The sequence below is a fragment of the Podarcis pityusensis genome (assembly GCF_964106645.2).
Source record: "Podarcis pityusensis genome assembly, chromosome: 4".
Taxonomy (NCBI): Eukaryota; Metazoa; Chordata; class Lepidosauria; order Squamata; family Lacertidae; genus Podarcis; species Podarcis pityusensis.
In genome coordinates, this window is record NC_138027.1 from 37,569,098 (window position 1) to 37,585,415 (window position 16,318).

General features: G+C 42.1%; 1 long non-coding RNA gene across 1 annotated transcript; it reads left to right on the plus strand.

The window, feature by feature from the left end:
* The first annotated feature begins 3,142 nt into the window (after nt 1-3,142).
* Nucleotides 3,143-14,136, plus strand: LOC308476010. The gene is made up of 2 exons (XR_013985638.1): nt 3,143-3,268; nt 13,693-14,136. It is a non-coding gene; the product is annotated as an uncharacterized lncRNA (long non-coding RNA).
* The last annotated feature ends 2,182 nt before the right edge of the window (nt 14,137-16,318 follow it).

Below are 16,318 nucleotides of genomic sequence, written 5' to 3' on the forward strand. Positions count from 1 at the left end.
TCATTTACGGATTCATTGTTAAAACTGTGTTTATGGAAGACAATCTTACTCTGCTATGAGTGATCGCCAAAAAAGAAGTTATTACCAAAGAATCTGTACTGAAGCCAACATTCCAAATTCTTCATTCAAATGTTATCTTTAAACTCATCTGAAGAGCTGGGTATGCAAAGAGGGCTGATTTGCAGAATACACCCAGAACTTCCCAGCTATGTAGAAGTGACACAGAATCCCTGTTTACTGGCCACTAGGAGTCCAGCTTAGTATTTCTTTGATTTGTGAGTTCCCAACCACGCACTGTCCACATGTTTGGAAGTCTATTCCTGCAACCATAAGCATAATAAGTAGCAGCTCAGCTGTCAAATTGTGACCAAGGCTTAATTTGCGTTGGGTCTGACTAGTGCTCACTTCTGATATCTATTTACTTTCTTGGGTGACCTTTCTTTTAAGCAAACATACAACGGCACCAGTTTTAAGTTACTATGCATTGCAAGTTTAATTTGAGTTTAATATAGGGCATCGTTCGCAGTGAAAATCAAGCTGCGCAAACATAGCGTGAATATTAGATCTGCATGATATCTAAAAGTGGGACCTGCAGCAAAAGATTGCAGTGTAGAGTGTTCCTTTTGCAGGTTTTCTGCCACTCGTCTTATAGGTATCAGACAACTCTAGACTGTTTTTCAATTTAAAATAAAATTCCCATAAAACGTTATGGGTTCAGTAAATGTGATTAGTAAAGCTAAAAAGGAAAGATCTGAATTTTGAATAGTCTTTTAAAAGATCAACCAAAGCATTACTTTAAAAACAGCTCAGCCACCATTATCTCCCCTCACTGTGGGGAAGAGCTGTAGCTTGGTAGGAAAGCATTTGCCATTGAATGCACAAGTCCCAGTTTCAATTTCCAGCATCTCCAAATAGAACTGGGAAGACTCTTGTCTGAAATCCTGGAGAGCCACTACCAGTCAGTGTAGACTATACTGAGCCAGATGAACCAATGGCAAGGATCGGTATAAGACAGCTTCCTGTGTCCCTACCTGTCATGCAGTTCTTATTGTCACTTTTCCTGAAAATATATATTTTAACCCTTTTGAAACATAGTCACTCTATTTTTAATGCACAACTGATACAGCAAATGGGGGGGGAGGGGGGGAGTCTTTTCCGGATTCAAATATAATTTAATTGTACATGCAGTAAAAAAATGAAACAACTTCTGTAAACTAAAGTAAGACATTCTTGAGCAATCACCGAAATAGGCAAATCTAGGGCTTTGCCAGTAATCCTTTTTCTGAGAAATTGGAAGAAACAACAACAAAAACGGCTTGTGTTGATTTATTGTGTATTTAACTTAGTTCTAGGGTGGAATGTGAATGGAACAAATGAACTGTAAAGCTTCAAAGTGTCTGCTCAAATTGATAGATATTTTTAAAACTTTTAAAAAATACATTTGAGGCTGCAAATCTGCAAGAGGCAGCTCAGAGACATTAGGACTCTTCTCCCAACAACTCCCATCACTCTGGCCATCTTGGCTGGAGCTGATATGGTCCAATCTTAGCTGGAGTTATATTACAAAACATCTGGAGGGTACCATACTGGGGGAGGCCACCTTAAGGTGTTGTACATACCTCTTCCCCTGCTTTCTAGCATCAACTTTGCTGACAGTCAACTTATAAATCCATAGTCATTTATGCACCAGTTTCTCAGCCCAAACATCCTCAAGCTTAGTCAAGACATGTAGCTGCATTTCTCTTAGAGTCAATTGTCTTCCTCTGTATCTCTCCTGCTCCTTAGGCTTTCGCCATGTGCTCAGGTAGAATGTGATTCAACTGCAAGTTTTCCATTGTGGAATATTGCCAGAAGTTACTTCCTACACCCCTGAGTAAGGGGTGAAACTCAAGAGCAGGCGTAGGCAAACTGGGCCTTCTAGATGTTTTGGGACTACAACTCCCATCATCCCTAGCTAACAGGACCAGTGGTCAGGGATGATGGGAGTTGTAGTCCCCAAAACATCTGGAGGGCTGAGTTTGCCTATGCCTGCTCAAGAGGCAAATAGGCCTATTATGGTGCACGTAGCCTTGCTGTGGGAATGAGAGCAGGCTTCCTGAGGGAGCATGGAGCAGTCAAAGAAGGGAGTCTATGGGAAATGACACTGACAAGGGATATCTTTTCTTTATGTTTGGGTTTCTTAACTTTTTATTCCTCTTTTCCATCAAATGGTGCTCAGGGTGGTCAACAGCAAAAATGCAATAACAGCAATTCTGGGAAGAGCAATCAGAGGAATTAATGCAGTTACACAAGTAAGGACACAAGATAAAAAAGCAAGGCTCACATATCTGAGTTAAATACTTTGCTGCTTTACATTAAAGCCCTTATTTAGAAATCGATCTAAAGCCCTTATTTAGAAATTGAAAGGGTTTGGCTGTGGATCCGGCAAATAACCTTATTGTTCATTTGGGCAGCCATAGAGTTTTCTAAGTATTCATAGAAGAAACATCATTTCAAAAGAGAAGAATTGAAGAGCCATTTTGAAGTGAAATGAGGTTGTATAAACAGATTGCTCCACCATCCATTTTCCACTTACAAGCATCAAGGGGCTCTTGTTTGGTGTCAATAGCCAGGCAAAATGAAACACAAGACAATGAAAGAATGGTGGCCACCCCTTGTCCACTGACAGAGAAAGCAGATGCCTTGCATGCCAACAACAGCTGATTGCGTACGATGCTTGAGAACCAAAGGAGCCCTTCTGGGGAATATTTCATTTCCATGGGAAAACCTGGATTCCAATGTCACAGTATGGCTTGTTAGATCAGCCCTCAAAGCTTTTGAAATACTCCAGTTTTGAGTTGGTCAAATATGCCCTTAAATTCAGATTGGTCTGACACAGTCGAAATAAATAAATTAACCAACTAAGTTTGTTCTGGGTATAAGATTTCGTGTGCATGGACACTTCTTCAGATATCAGATACCTCTCCATATCTGAAGAAGTGTGCATGCACACAAAAGCTTATACCCAGAACAATCTTAGTTGGTCTCTAAGGTGCTACTGGACAATTTTTTAATGCCCTTAAATGTTCACAGACCTTTACTAGAAATCAGAATTATTATCTGACTTTGGCATCATCTTTCATCCCGACTTTCTTGACAGGCACATGGAGTGTACTCCCTGCTATGCAAATCTTTGTGGGCTGCATCTGGAACTCAGCTCAGAGGAGAAAACAAGGTCTTATATCCCAGCATTCTGACAGTGCTCAACAGGCAGCCAGATGACTTTGGGGTAGGTCATCAGAGGCCATGAAGGCAGCAACTCCTCATCTTGACTGTCCCCAAGACACGTGGTATTTGGCTCCTCCTCTCTGAGAGACACATCCCCCAGTGGGCATTGTGTTGGTTGTTAAACATTTATAGAAGGATTAGTACCTGGATTTCATTGTTTTCATGCTACCTCCCCATATACCGCCACAATCATGTCTTTTAGATTGGATTAGATTGTTATATTGGAAGTCTGCAAGCAAGGACTGTGTTGTTTTTAATCTTGGTAAAGAGCCTTCAGAAATTTTCACGGCAATCATCATCAAGTATTTAGACTAAACTGCTTCTGAAGTTCCACTTAGGTTTAACAGCTAATAAACATTGACAGATCTATCATCCAGGTGTATCCACAGGTTCCGGACTTATTACTAGAGTCTATTTTCAGCAACAGTCCTGTGCTTCAGTTATTAAACTGAATGCTAATGATAATACTGCAGACACCATCTTTAAGAAGGCAAAAGGGATGCAAACAGCTGAGTCACTGAATATCTCCAAGCAGAGCTCTGTTCAACATTCGGGTTCTTTGTGGTGCTTGCTTTCATTCTGAGGTGAGAATTATATGACACTCAACAGTTTGGCTCACATTGTAATCTGAGCCACAGTAGAACTCCATCCTACTCACCACCAACTAATTTACTAATTTATTCACTCAACCCTTGACCCTTTCTTCACATGAGATGAGCCTGCAGACCCATCTAGTCTGGCATTCTGTTCCCAAAGTGGCCATATACAATATACCTGTGGGAAAGTGGCAAGCTGAACCCAAGCACAAGAGCATTTTCCTTTCCAGAGGATTCTAGCAATTGCTATTCAGAAGCATTACTGCCTCTGACCATGGAGCCAGAGCACAGCCACTGTGGCTACGAGCCATTGAAAGCCTTGTCCTCCATGAATTTGTCCAGTCCTCTTCTAAAGCTACCCAAGTTGGTGGCCATCACTGCCTCATGGGAGCAAGTTCCATAGTTTAACAATGTGCTGTGTGTGAAGACATACTTACTTTTATCCATGCAGAATCACCCAGAGCTCCACTTCACTATTAACCTTATGGAACTGCAGTGTCTGTGGTTGTGGAGAGCAAGCAAGTAAGCCTTTCCCTCCATCCCTGGCAGATAGGTCACCGGTGAACTAACTCAGGTGGCAGGGAGAGAAGGAGGGACGCTGCCTCTGTTTCCATCTCAGCATCAACCATCCAGGAAAGGGAAAGGGAGAGAGTTCTTCTGGTGCTGCTACTGCTACTAGTGTTACAGACAAACAGCCAGGTAAGATGGTTTCAGAGGTGGGTGGTCAATGATAGCGATTAATAGGAGAATTTGAAGAAAGGAATCAGACCCTGTCATGCCATTCTTTCAATGGAGTGGAGCTTGAAAAGGGATTGTAACTAGACTGAGGGGGGGGGGGACACCTAGTTATTTTCTGATGTTTAGAGTAGAGATGAGGAAGCTATGGCCTTCCAGATGTTTCTGGACTCCAACTCCTATCAGTCCCAGTAAGCATGGCCCACGATCAGGGATGATGGGAGTTGTATTCCAGAAACACCTGGAAGGCCAAAGATTCCTCATCCCTGCTTTAGGGGAAATAGTTCGGTTTATTTATTTAAATATGCTGAAAGCAACTCCCCAAAATGCTAATGAATACATCATTACAATAAGAGCCAAATACTAAATCATTTCAAGTACAGCAATCCAACCAATCACTCTGTTTGGTTATCAGAACATTATAACATTTTAAAGCCATCATGAAATGAACTATTGATCATGAAAGCATATCATTGATCATATATTACATGGGATGGAATTCAGCACAGCAGTAAAACAATTGTTCCATCAGGACAAGCATTTCTACTTGCCAGGTAGAATGATCTCCCCTTCCCCTCCACCTCTACCATGTGCTGTTCTGGGGGTTCTGCTGAGGAGATTTGGGCAGGATGCAGGAGGTGTGTGAGGGGAGAAGAGGGGCAAGTCCAATTGTACTAGCAGGACTCATTGCACTGGCTTTTGCTAGCGCAACAACTTAGCTGATTCTGGCCCATAGCAATTAATAAATCTATACTATCCACTGCATAAAGTATTTATAGAGGCCCTTAAAGTGCACACTTTCCATAGCAGCTTGATCATACAAAGTGCTTTAAAAATCACCTCTTTATCAGTCCTCCATGTAGCCAGACACAATTCTAAATAAAGCCCAGGACAGGTGGGCTGATCACTGCTTCCCATCATGCCAAGGCTGTGGAGCTATTTGGTGGCTCAGTTGGTTTTATATATTTATTATGAACATGTATGTCCTGCCTTTCTCCCTTTGTGGGACTGAAAGGGCCATATATGAGACTCCCAGGAGGTCTTCTATCCAAGCACCTAGAAGACCCAGCACCTATTTAGTTCCACCAAGGTAGCCACATGTGCTTTCAGGCTATACCTTTACGAATGGAAAAGAGCAATATCTTCTAGAAACATAGAACATGTGTTCACATCACCCCAATGAGACCTAAGTTTCTCTGGAGATTGGAAATATTCTCTCCCTATAATGACTGTATTCACCAAGATAAAAAACAAACAAACTTTGGGTTAATAAAAAAGCACACTTGAATATAATGAACAATGACAACAGTTCTGTGCCCAGGCACAGTTCACTAGAGGGAGCACTAACACTATTTCCTTCTCGACGGCATCATCTTTTTACAGAAATGGTTGAATTGTAGGTTGATGTGTTTTCCATTTCTAAAATCTAAATGACAATAATAAATGGGTTGAGAAATCACCATAATATAATTGGGGGAAGCTGTCTCTTCAAAAGAAAATGGAAGTATTTTGATAAGTGTGGTTCTATTAAATAGATCCTGATTTGTATGCTGAGGGACCAACCTTTGTGAAGCTGACTGGTTGATGTTTCCCTTCATAGTTAATCAGGGACTGGATCAAAGTATGCTAAATGTTCCTTCCTGAAAGGGAAATCTCTCTCCCCAGCCTTTGGAAGGAGACACCCTACAGGTGAGGGGAAGGGCAGGTAAGTAGTTTAGAGGTAGTTTGCAGCTTGAACTGGGAGGCAGAAAAAGAGAATGAGCAAGCTGTGATATGGCCAGAGATTAAACATCTCAAGAATGTGGGAGCTCTCTTAAGGAAGCCAATGTGGGAAGGAACAGAAGCTCTTCTACCTGCCACTACGATTCTGCATGAGTAGTAGACGGCATAGAAGTGCTGCTCACTTGATCACCCTCTGACTGAGCTGTTGCTGCTGCAAACTGGGGTGTTGAAGGGAAAGGGACGAGGTGGCTGCAAGGTTGGCACAGTGCAAACACACCAGCAAAGCCAATCCAGTGTTCCTGCTGGCGCATTTGCACCATGCTGAACTCACTGTACTATTCCATCAAGCTGTCCACTACTGCCTGATTAATTTCAGTAGGGCCAGTTTGCATATTTGCAAATAAAACAAATACTGCAAGTCTTCAGTGTGCTCTCATCTAAAGGATACTTAACCTTTTAGTATTACTACTGGATTTCTCACCACTTGGGGAAATGAAGAACATGTGTGCTACTGGCCTTGGATAAATCCTAGCGACATTCCATAATGTATTTTTATTAGGTGAAGAGCACTCAGCAAAACACTCTCTTCCTCCAGTGCATAGAAGCAAGAAGTTTAAGATATCTCCTGATGCACGATGACCATAAGTCCTGTTCTACCAAGGATAGTCCTCATTTGCAGGGTTGTCAGAGAACAACCCTCTCCTGAAGAAGTCATCTGAAGTACTATCCTAGAACTATAGAAACATAAAGTTTGAAGGGACCCTGAGGGTCATCTAGTCCAACCCCTTCCAATGATGGAATCACAGTTAAAGAATCCCTGACATATGGCAATCCAAATACTGTTTATCCCCTCAAATACTTTTTTTAAAAAATTCCGGTGAAGGAGAGTCCACCACCTTCCTAGATAGTCAGTTTCACAATCAGAAATATCTTCCAAATGTTTCGTCAGAATCTTCTTTCTTGTAATTTGAATCCATTACTCCATCTTTCATGTGACAGTCCTTCAGATATTTGAAGATGGCTGTCATATCACCTCTTTTCCAGACTAAACATACCCAGCTTCCTTCCTGCCCTAGTCCAGTGAGCAGGGGCCTCTAATTTGCACATCAACCTAGACAGCAGACTGAAGTCAGCTGGGCTGAAGGCAAAGAAGTCAGCTGCTCAGAGTCCTCCCCACTTTGTTGAGATGTTTTCTATTAAAGTTACAGGCACTATTTCTGAATGTGCTACAAATATGAATTAGCATATTAAAATTTAATGCTGACTGGCATCCTCCTCCTCACTGGTGGTGCCCCAACTGTGGAATTCTCCCCCATCTAAAATATGGATGGCTCCATCCCTTGTCACCTTTAGATGAAAGCTGAAGAGGGCATCTATTCATTTAGGCATTTGATGGGCATTGGTGTCTGTTGTGATTGTGTTTTAACTTCCTGGTTGTAATACGAGCAGAAGCTGGTTGCTGGATGGGACTCTGCTGCTTACCAGATGGGAAGGAAGGAGACTGTGGGGAGGTTGGCGCAGTGCAAATGCACTACGGGGAGCACCAGATTGACTCCACCAATGTGTGTGTGTTTTATGCTCGCCCGCTCTGATATTGTTTTGCAATGAAGGGCAGGTAACAAATTTGTCAGATCATCAGTTAAAATTAAGCAGTTTACACAATGAGTCTTTTAAAAGCTGGTGACATATTTCTATCCCCAAGAGTCAACTTTTGTCCATATTTTCTTGTCCTGGAGTACCTAAGGCTGCTCCTTTTCTGCGCACCTAATGAGTCCTTTGCAGGCTGCTGTTTTTGTGTTCTAGTGATTCAGTCGAAGTCACTTGTGGCATGAAATGCCACTCATCATTCATAGTGGGTGATATATTTCTCTCTGTATCTCTCTTCCTATATATACTAACAGCTCTTTTGTGTATATATATTTTCTCTGGCACTTGCAAGTGTACCAGTTTCTTTCAAAACAGACCACTCAATCATGAAGAACGATCTGTGTGGCACAGGAAGCACTACATTTCTTTCTCTTTCAGTTCTTCAGAAGGGCTGGGTACCAATTTTCCCCCATCAGCTCCACCAGGGAATATGCATTGTATAATGATATACAAATCAAGTGAATCTAGCCCCTTCCTTTCGGACAGCTGCTTGAAGATAAAGTAAACCAACCCTCCATGTAGAGATGGCCTTTGACTGGAAAGATGAGGCCTAAGGGAAAAGGCTGGGAGGAGAGCTGAGGGCAACAGCAAGGTGAAAGGGTTGATGAAGAACCTAGAATGCCTAGGGATGGATGTGCATGATAATCTGAAAAGGAGCTTATTGAGGTCCAACCAGGGCTCAGTTAGAAGCATTGAGAAGAAGTAAGGAAACAGAACCAAGGTAACTGGATAGCGTAATTATTGGAACTGGGGGAGGGAAACCAGTCTGGTGTAGTGGTTAGAACATCTGAATAGTTTCCTCAGACATTACTGCATTGTCAGTGATCTTCAGATTACAGGCTTTCCTACCATTCATTGGTGCCCTTTAGTTGCTGGGTTTTGTAAAGAAGGATAGTGGGATCCTAATACGACTAAAATTAAGGGAAAGCAGAGGTTGGCCTTGCAGGTTTCATTAAGGGTCTTCCTCACTTTACTCCCCACCCCCTGTAAATGCAAGTCTTGGTGGTTGGGTGTCATGGTCACTGAACTTGCTCTATGAACACATTGCAGGAGAATTTGTGCAATATTTTTCTAATTTTCTTTTTTTACAAGACTTTTACAAAGATGCCCAGGGAAATATGAAATATTACTTTTACTGCCGGAGTGAAATATTCAATAGAAGCAACTACAGCATGAAACAAAGTGTTCTTCTGAATACTTTTGGGATATATTTTTTTTAAAAAAAGGAAAGAACCTGAGGTTGGAATTTTTATATACTTTTAGCGGTTAAAAGCAAGTCAATATAGTTTGCTAAAGGAACAGGAGCAAACAGTCATGAATAAAGAGCATGACAGCAAGTAAGAAATCTTCTGTGACTTCTGAATTCACCTTTATAAATATTGTACATTGTGCCACATTCTCTGTAATCAAAATGGAACAAGTGTTTCCTTCCTCACCTCTCAAATACGTACAAAACTGAATAGACATGATCTGTCTGAATAGAATAGCTCTGAGCTCTTTTGAGATGTTCATCTTCTGGGGTCAACCAGTATAGAAGAGTGGGAAGGCAAGGGTGACAGTTTTGTCTCTCATCATCTTTCCATCACCCTCCATGAATTAAAGGGTGACTATCTGCAGCAGGGGGCCAGCTCTACTTGTGTTTGCTCTCTGTGCAATGTGAAAGCCTTGGAAATTAGGGTTCTATATAGTGATGGGCGGAGCCAACCAGGGGCCCACCAGTGAATAGAGCCTTGCTGGTGGACTGCGTATTGGCCGCGGCCACAGCGGTCAACCAGCAATGCATAAAATCCATCTGCACCTGACTCCCTCACTTTCATGCTACTGTAATTGTGCATCATTAGCCTTTTATTGCATTCAAAGTCAAGGCTTTTGTTATAAAATTTAACCCTATTTTGCTTCCTAGGTTCCTTGTTTAACCATGGTTTTGCTTCCTTTATTGCCCAACCTTGCTATGGTGGCCAGTGGTGGCCAGGAAGGAATTTGCCTGCAGACAAACTGGTCTGTCTGGAGGTTTTGGTTTACACATAGCGAAACATCACAACTTTTGGTGGTTGAGGCACTGAGTGGAATCCTAGTCATTAAGCTTTTGAGTGAAGTGGTGCCTCATCCTGTCATGAACCAGCAGTGTAGTCAGGGTACTCCTTAGAGGAATCTCAATGGAAGTCTCTGTCCAGAAGCCAAATGGGGGCCATAAAACTTCCAGTGACAGTCTTTGGAGGGCCACCTTGGTAGATTGGCATCACGGGGAGGCCCTAATCCTTGGCATCACCCTAAGTTTCAGCCCTCCAGCAGGAAGCTAGAACAGATATACACCAAATGCCTGAGCCAAAATTCTATCTACATCTGTAATCAATAAAGTTCTTGCCATTTTTAATCCCGCTCGGTGTCTGCTAGAGTTTCTTTATCACACCTGAGCTATACCTGCTGTGCAGGGAAGGGTGACACTGCAAATAGCGATGTAACCCAGAGGATGAACACCAGAATAGGGCTAGGATCTTTCTGGTTTTTTTATAAAGCCCCTGTTTTGTATGTTATATATATTCTCTCTATTATGCTGTGCTTGATCTAAACATTGTTTGTTGGTTAAATATCATTATCTGCTCTTTTTGTTTGTTGATTTTTAGGGTTGTTTACAGGATCTTGAAAGTTAGGGCTTGCAGCACTGCATAACAACATGCTTTACATGCAGAACGTCTCAGGACCAGAGGCAGCTGGTGGAGAGGAGTTGTGCTGCACACCTAACCCCTAGTCAACCATGTTGCTGTGCTTACTGGAAAGGAAAGGACGAGATGGCTAGGAGGTCAGTGCAGTGGAAGCCCAGAGGCGCAAGCCGCTGATAGGTTCTGCTGTCATGTGTTCACTGTGCTGACCTCTCCCTCCTAATAAGCACAGTGGTGCAGCTAACGGGTGGCTGTGTGCATGGTAATGTCCCTCTCTGCTCTGGCATCTGAAATCAAAACAATTGATATAGCAGGACTTGGAGGGGGGGGACCCTGGTGAGAATGATAATAATAATAATAATAATAATAATAATAATAATAATAATTTATTATTTATACCCCGCCCATCTGGCTGGGCTTCCCCGGCCACTCTGGGCGGCTTCCAAAAGAATATTAAAATACTATAATACATCAAACATTAAAAGCTTCCCGAAACAGGGCTGCCTTCAGATGTCTTCTAAAAGCCTGGTAGTTGTTGTTCTCTTTGACATCTGGTGGGAGGGTGTTCCACAGGCAAGGCGCCACTACCGAGAAGGCCCTCTGCCTGGTTCCCTGTAACTTGGCTTCTCGCAGTGAGGGAACCGCCAGAAGGCCCTCGGTGCTGGACCTCAGTGTCCGGGTAGAAAGATGGGGGTGGAGACGCTCCTTCAGATATACTGGACCAAGGCCGTTTAAGAATAAGATAAGAATTATCTGTGACATATCCTTAGTCCACAGAACTACATCTCCCAAGCTTCCCTGGGGAGAGAAAATTAATACTATACTTCTTTCAGTCTTTAGTGTATATGTGGCCTAACTGAAAGAAGGTTCGATTCAGTGCATCCCTCATTCCCTCCTCCCAGTGACAAGCAAGTAATGGAAGGGCTTTGGTTCGACAAAGAGGCACATAACAAAGGAGGAGATGCTATTAATCACTGGAGATTATATAAATCCTAGAATTCTTACATGTGAATGGTTTAGCAGAAAAACATACACAGGTTTTTCATTAGCATTTGCTTTATTTATCACATTCCTGAAATAAAGCCTAACAGATGTGACTGTGTTTGCAGATCAGGCAGCACATATTAATGGGGAAAGAGACTTGATATTTAATTGAAGCATGTGGGACAACAGCAATGACACCTGACACCTGGGGATACCTGCCACAGTTTGGACTATGTGCTGCCACTGATTGTTTTCCTTTGACTTCGCTGATGATGATGATTTATCATATTTTTTTTTCCAATATAAAGAGCAAACAAACCCAGAGCAAACAAACAAATTCAGAACTGTTTTTCCTCATAAGGCTTGCTTTCCAGACACTTGAATCCCTCAGTGCCAAGCTTTGGGTGAATTCAGACAGGAAGGGAAAACACACACACACACACCAAACAACACGTGTGAGGCCTTTTCCAGCACTAATAGGGGGTAAGTGGATCCTGTGACTCCACAGCTGAAGGAGGTCTTCAAGATTATAAGAGCACTCAGGTAAGTTCTGAGTGGTGCCATTTGTCCACAGAGCATTGTGAAAAGATGTTATATGAAGCCGCCATACACTGAACTGAGCCACCTTGGAATGCAGGGAAGCTGCATTATATTAGATCAGGCTGTTTGTCCAACAGTCTATTCTGACAAGCAATGTCTCTCCATCATCTTGGGGAAGCCCTACTACCTACGACCTATCATTTTAAGTGGAGATGCTAAGGACTGAAAATGGGACACTCTGCATGCAAATTATGGGCTCTGCCACTTAGCTAGGATCCATCTGCATCCAACCCATCACCATATATTCTGGCAATGGTTGGTCACTGTGGGATACAGGATACTGGCCTTGGGAGGGACTTTGGCTAATACTGCAGAGCTTCTCTTATGTTCTTGGTACCCCTTCCCCCTCCCCCCTTTGCATCAGGGCTCGCTGTGGTGCAAAGAATTGGGCCACTGTCCAATATGGATGGCTTTGGGGTTGTTGCTCGTCTAATAATCAGAAGCCATATTTGGAAAACCGATGCTTTACTCCTTGCATTGACATATGTTGGGAAGCAAAAACAGGAAGGACTCTTGAGTGTTGTTCAACACTAGGTGCATGAAACCTGAAGACATAGTAGCTTCCCCCCAGGGGATTAATATTGACACATTTCAGAGTAGTAGACCCAGGAGTTCCTGTGCTAGCCCCCTTGCAAGTTTTTGTTTTTCAAAATGTTTTCAAAAGTAAAAAGTAATAGCCATGATGGAATTCTAAGAGCCTAGGTGGACAGGTATTTTTAAAATAGTAGACTCAAGCTTATTGCATCATCATGCTGCTAATGCTAACTTCTTTAGCATTTGTGTGTTGCCTGTGTGCACAATATACTGGACTGTGTATAAAATGTACTAGTCTTTGGGGGACAGAACTATCAGCATTTAGAAGGGGAAAAAAACTGTTGAAAGCTACTTAGAGCCTATAGGATAAAGGGATATAAAGTACATCTATCTATCAATGAAGCTATCAGATAATTAATATGGCGGAGATTCTCATTAGTATTCTGCCATTCGAAGTACTGTAATATAAAAATTAATATAAATCAATATAAAGAAACAAATACAGTCTTCTGAAGCTGAAGGTTGAACAGTCCTTAGTGGGACTACTCTAAATTAGTTGCAGCAGATAGACAGGTACAGCTTTCAAAATCTGCGTCCTTCTGAAAATCCTGCAATGCTTGGTTCCATATCCCAAGCAAATGAAAACTCCCCCACTTCCCCTTTTTAAAAGTGACTTCAAGTATATTTATTGCTTGGAGGTGACCATTAATTTTGCATTGTGGAGCACGTTACATTTCTCCTGTGTGCACTATTGCTCTCAGATCATTTCCAGTTCCTTTGCACTCGTTCCATTTGGTTTTGCTGTGGTCTGCATTCCGAAGATTAATAAAAAAATATATTCTGCTACCTCTTCAGTCTGAGCCTTCCTTCTGAATTGATGACCTTGATGTATTAGTCAAAGCTCAAATATAAATACTTTTTTTTTTTTTTTTTTTTTTTTTTTGCAGAATGGGACCTACATGGCATCCCTGGATGTTCTTGTGATATATAATTTTTCCCTCCAACAAGGTGAAACTCATGCATATGAAAGAGGAATACAACAGTTCTCACCGTCTGGTATGGAGAACCATTTGGAGAGAGAAGACCCAAGGCAAATGTCAATCCTGATGGTAATTTCTGCTTAAGTTCTACAAGCAGAAAAACAATACAAGTGCCAAGATTGCCATTTATGTGACTTCTGAGGCTGGAATATGGAATGACTATGTACATGGAAATGAGTGGTTGAGTTCTACTGTCTTGCATAGAGCAACTCAGCTCTGACTTGCTGAAAATTAATATTTCCATGACAGATGGTACATTGTTCCTCTATTTTCCAAAACTGGATTCAGCTCTATGCTAGAAATTCCTTCCATAGAGGGTGCCCATTGAACACTAAATATTACTCTGTTTCATTTTCTGTTTGTTTCTTTTTTTACACTACACATACTGGGATCTTAAAAAGTACTCCGTTGTGCAGGAATGGCATTTGTTCTCTCATCACATAACGGGAAGCAATTGTTATGTTCTTAGGACTTAAAATGAAACCGGAGAATCGGCTTCAGAAACACAATAACCTGGAAACTTGGGTCCTACAGACCTTTCATTTTACATCTTCTCCATCATGGGACATCCATGCCAGGGAATGTTGCAGTCTCTTTGCCAAATGGGGGTTTATTCTGTTTGGGGCCACTCCGGCCACTGCCATTAGGTGAGTCAGGATGGATTCTAGCATGATGAGATTTCCTTCCATGTCCTGACCTATGTCCTGCCATGGGGTGGGGAACATGAGCAAGAAGCCACAACCTGCATTGTATTGCAAGGATGGAAAGCAGGTAAGGATGCAGTTGAAGGTGATGAGGAGAGAGCTGTGCGACCAAGAGGCAAACCTTCCCCTTCCCTCTGTCTTTTCTCTCATGTATCCTGAAATAAAGAGAACAAAATGGGGGACAAATCTCTTCTGCCCGGGGGCAGCACTGCAATAAATGCACTTCGGGACATACTCTTTAAAATATATTAGGTGTGTGCACCTAAAACTGCACTGCAGAAATGAAGCAGCCTTCCATTAATGGCTCCTTTGGCCACGTCACAGCAGCTCCTTTGCCTCAGACCTTGAAGCAGGTGGGAACACCTGCCCTGAGAGGAAGCGTTTGCAGCTCAAGCTCTTTCTGATAAGAGGGTAAGAAGAGATTTATAAATGTATTATACATACACATAACAAAGTACTCCATGAGCTGTTACTTTTATCTTTTGTTGGACAAGTGATCCTGACAGACAGGTCTATTATTCTTATCTGAAAATGCTTCTTCCATTCTCACTCTCCCAACACCTCACAGTGCAGCCACAGATTTTAATGGATTTGGAACTGGTAGCTGACTCAGGTCAGCTAGAAGGCCAGGATGTCAGTGAAAAACAAGTGCAAATGGTGGGGAGAGAAGGGGGGAAGATAGAGAGCTGGAGAGAGAGAGAGCACAAAAAAAGACACTGGGCTCAGATATACAGGCAAAAGGATCCCCCATCACGAGCAGAGGATGCCGACAAGCTCCTTCTAACTATGTTGCATTCGGTCACAATGAAGCCTACAAATTACATTTGCTGTTTCACATAAAGTCAATTCTAGTCTTGAGCAAAAGATGATGCCCAACTCACCCATGCTTGAAATCAGCATTTATGTTAAATCATTGACTTGAGACTGTACTTCCTTCCACTGTTTGCGCTCTACTCTTGTATAAGCAATGAAGATATTAATTAGTGCCCTTGGCATAGCAGACCGATCTGTAAATGGGCCCGGGGGGGGGGGAGGGGAAACAGGACTATGTGCTGCCACCTCATAAAATGATAGGGGTCACTAGTGATGCAGGAAGACTCCCTGAGGAAGGTATTTTTACAGTACAGCTCTTGACTGGACGTGTTGGCCTTGCCGTGCCATCATTGCTAAAATAGTCTTCAGCAAAGCAACTAAACCAAATCTCTCCCCATCACCTTACACAGTCAAAGTTATCGCCACAGAGAGCTATGGAGTGGAATGGAAGGAAACTTTGGCCAAGGAGTTTTGGCCTGTGGTTTATTTTATTTATTTTTATTTATTGAATTAGTTAGATGCTTTCTCTTGCCCAAGGCAACCCAATGCAACTTACAAGCAAACAGACAGAACTATAAACAGGGCTGAGGACTTATCCACAAACCTGTTTGCCCAACCGCTTTTTCCTGGGGAAACCTGATCTTTAGTGCTGAATTGGAACAAGCAGCAATCAGGTTTTCTGAAGGTTGCCATTTGTTCCAATTTAGCACTAAAGAATAGGTTTCCTTGCTTCTATAGGTAGCTATAAAATCATTTCTTTCCTCTTTTGATAATGTTTAGAAGAAGCTGCTATATAGCTGTAACATAGCAAAGCTTTCGATTAGTTTGGACTTGTGGGAGGTCTAGGCAGTAAATCAAAGCAGAGTTGAAAAATGATTAACATTATTGCTAGCTTTGCATGCCATACTTACCATTTGTAATAGTAATTTTATCTGTTGCTTCAATATTTTCAATATTTTCCTTCTAATTAATTAAGCTTAATTAATCCCAGTTTACCATGCTGTAGTCTTGGCATA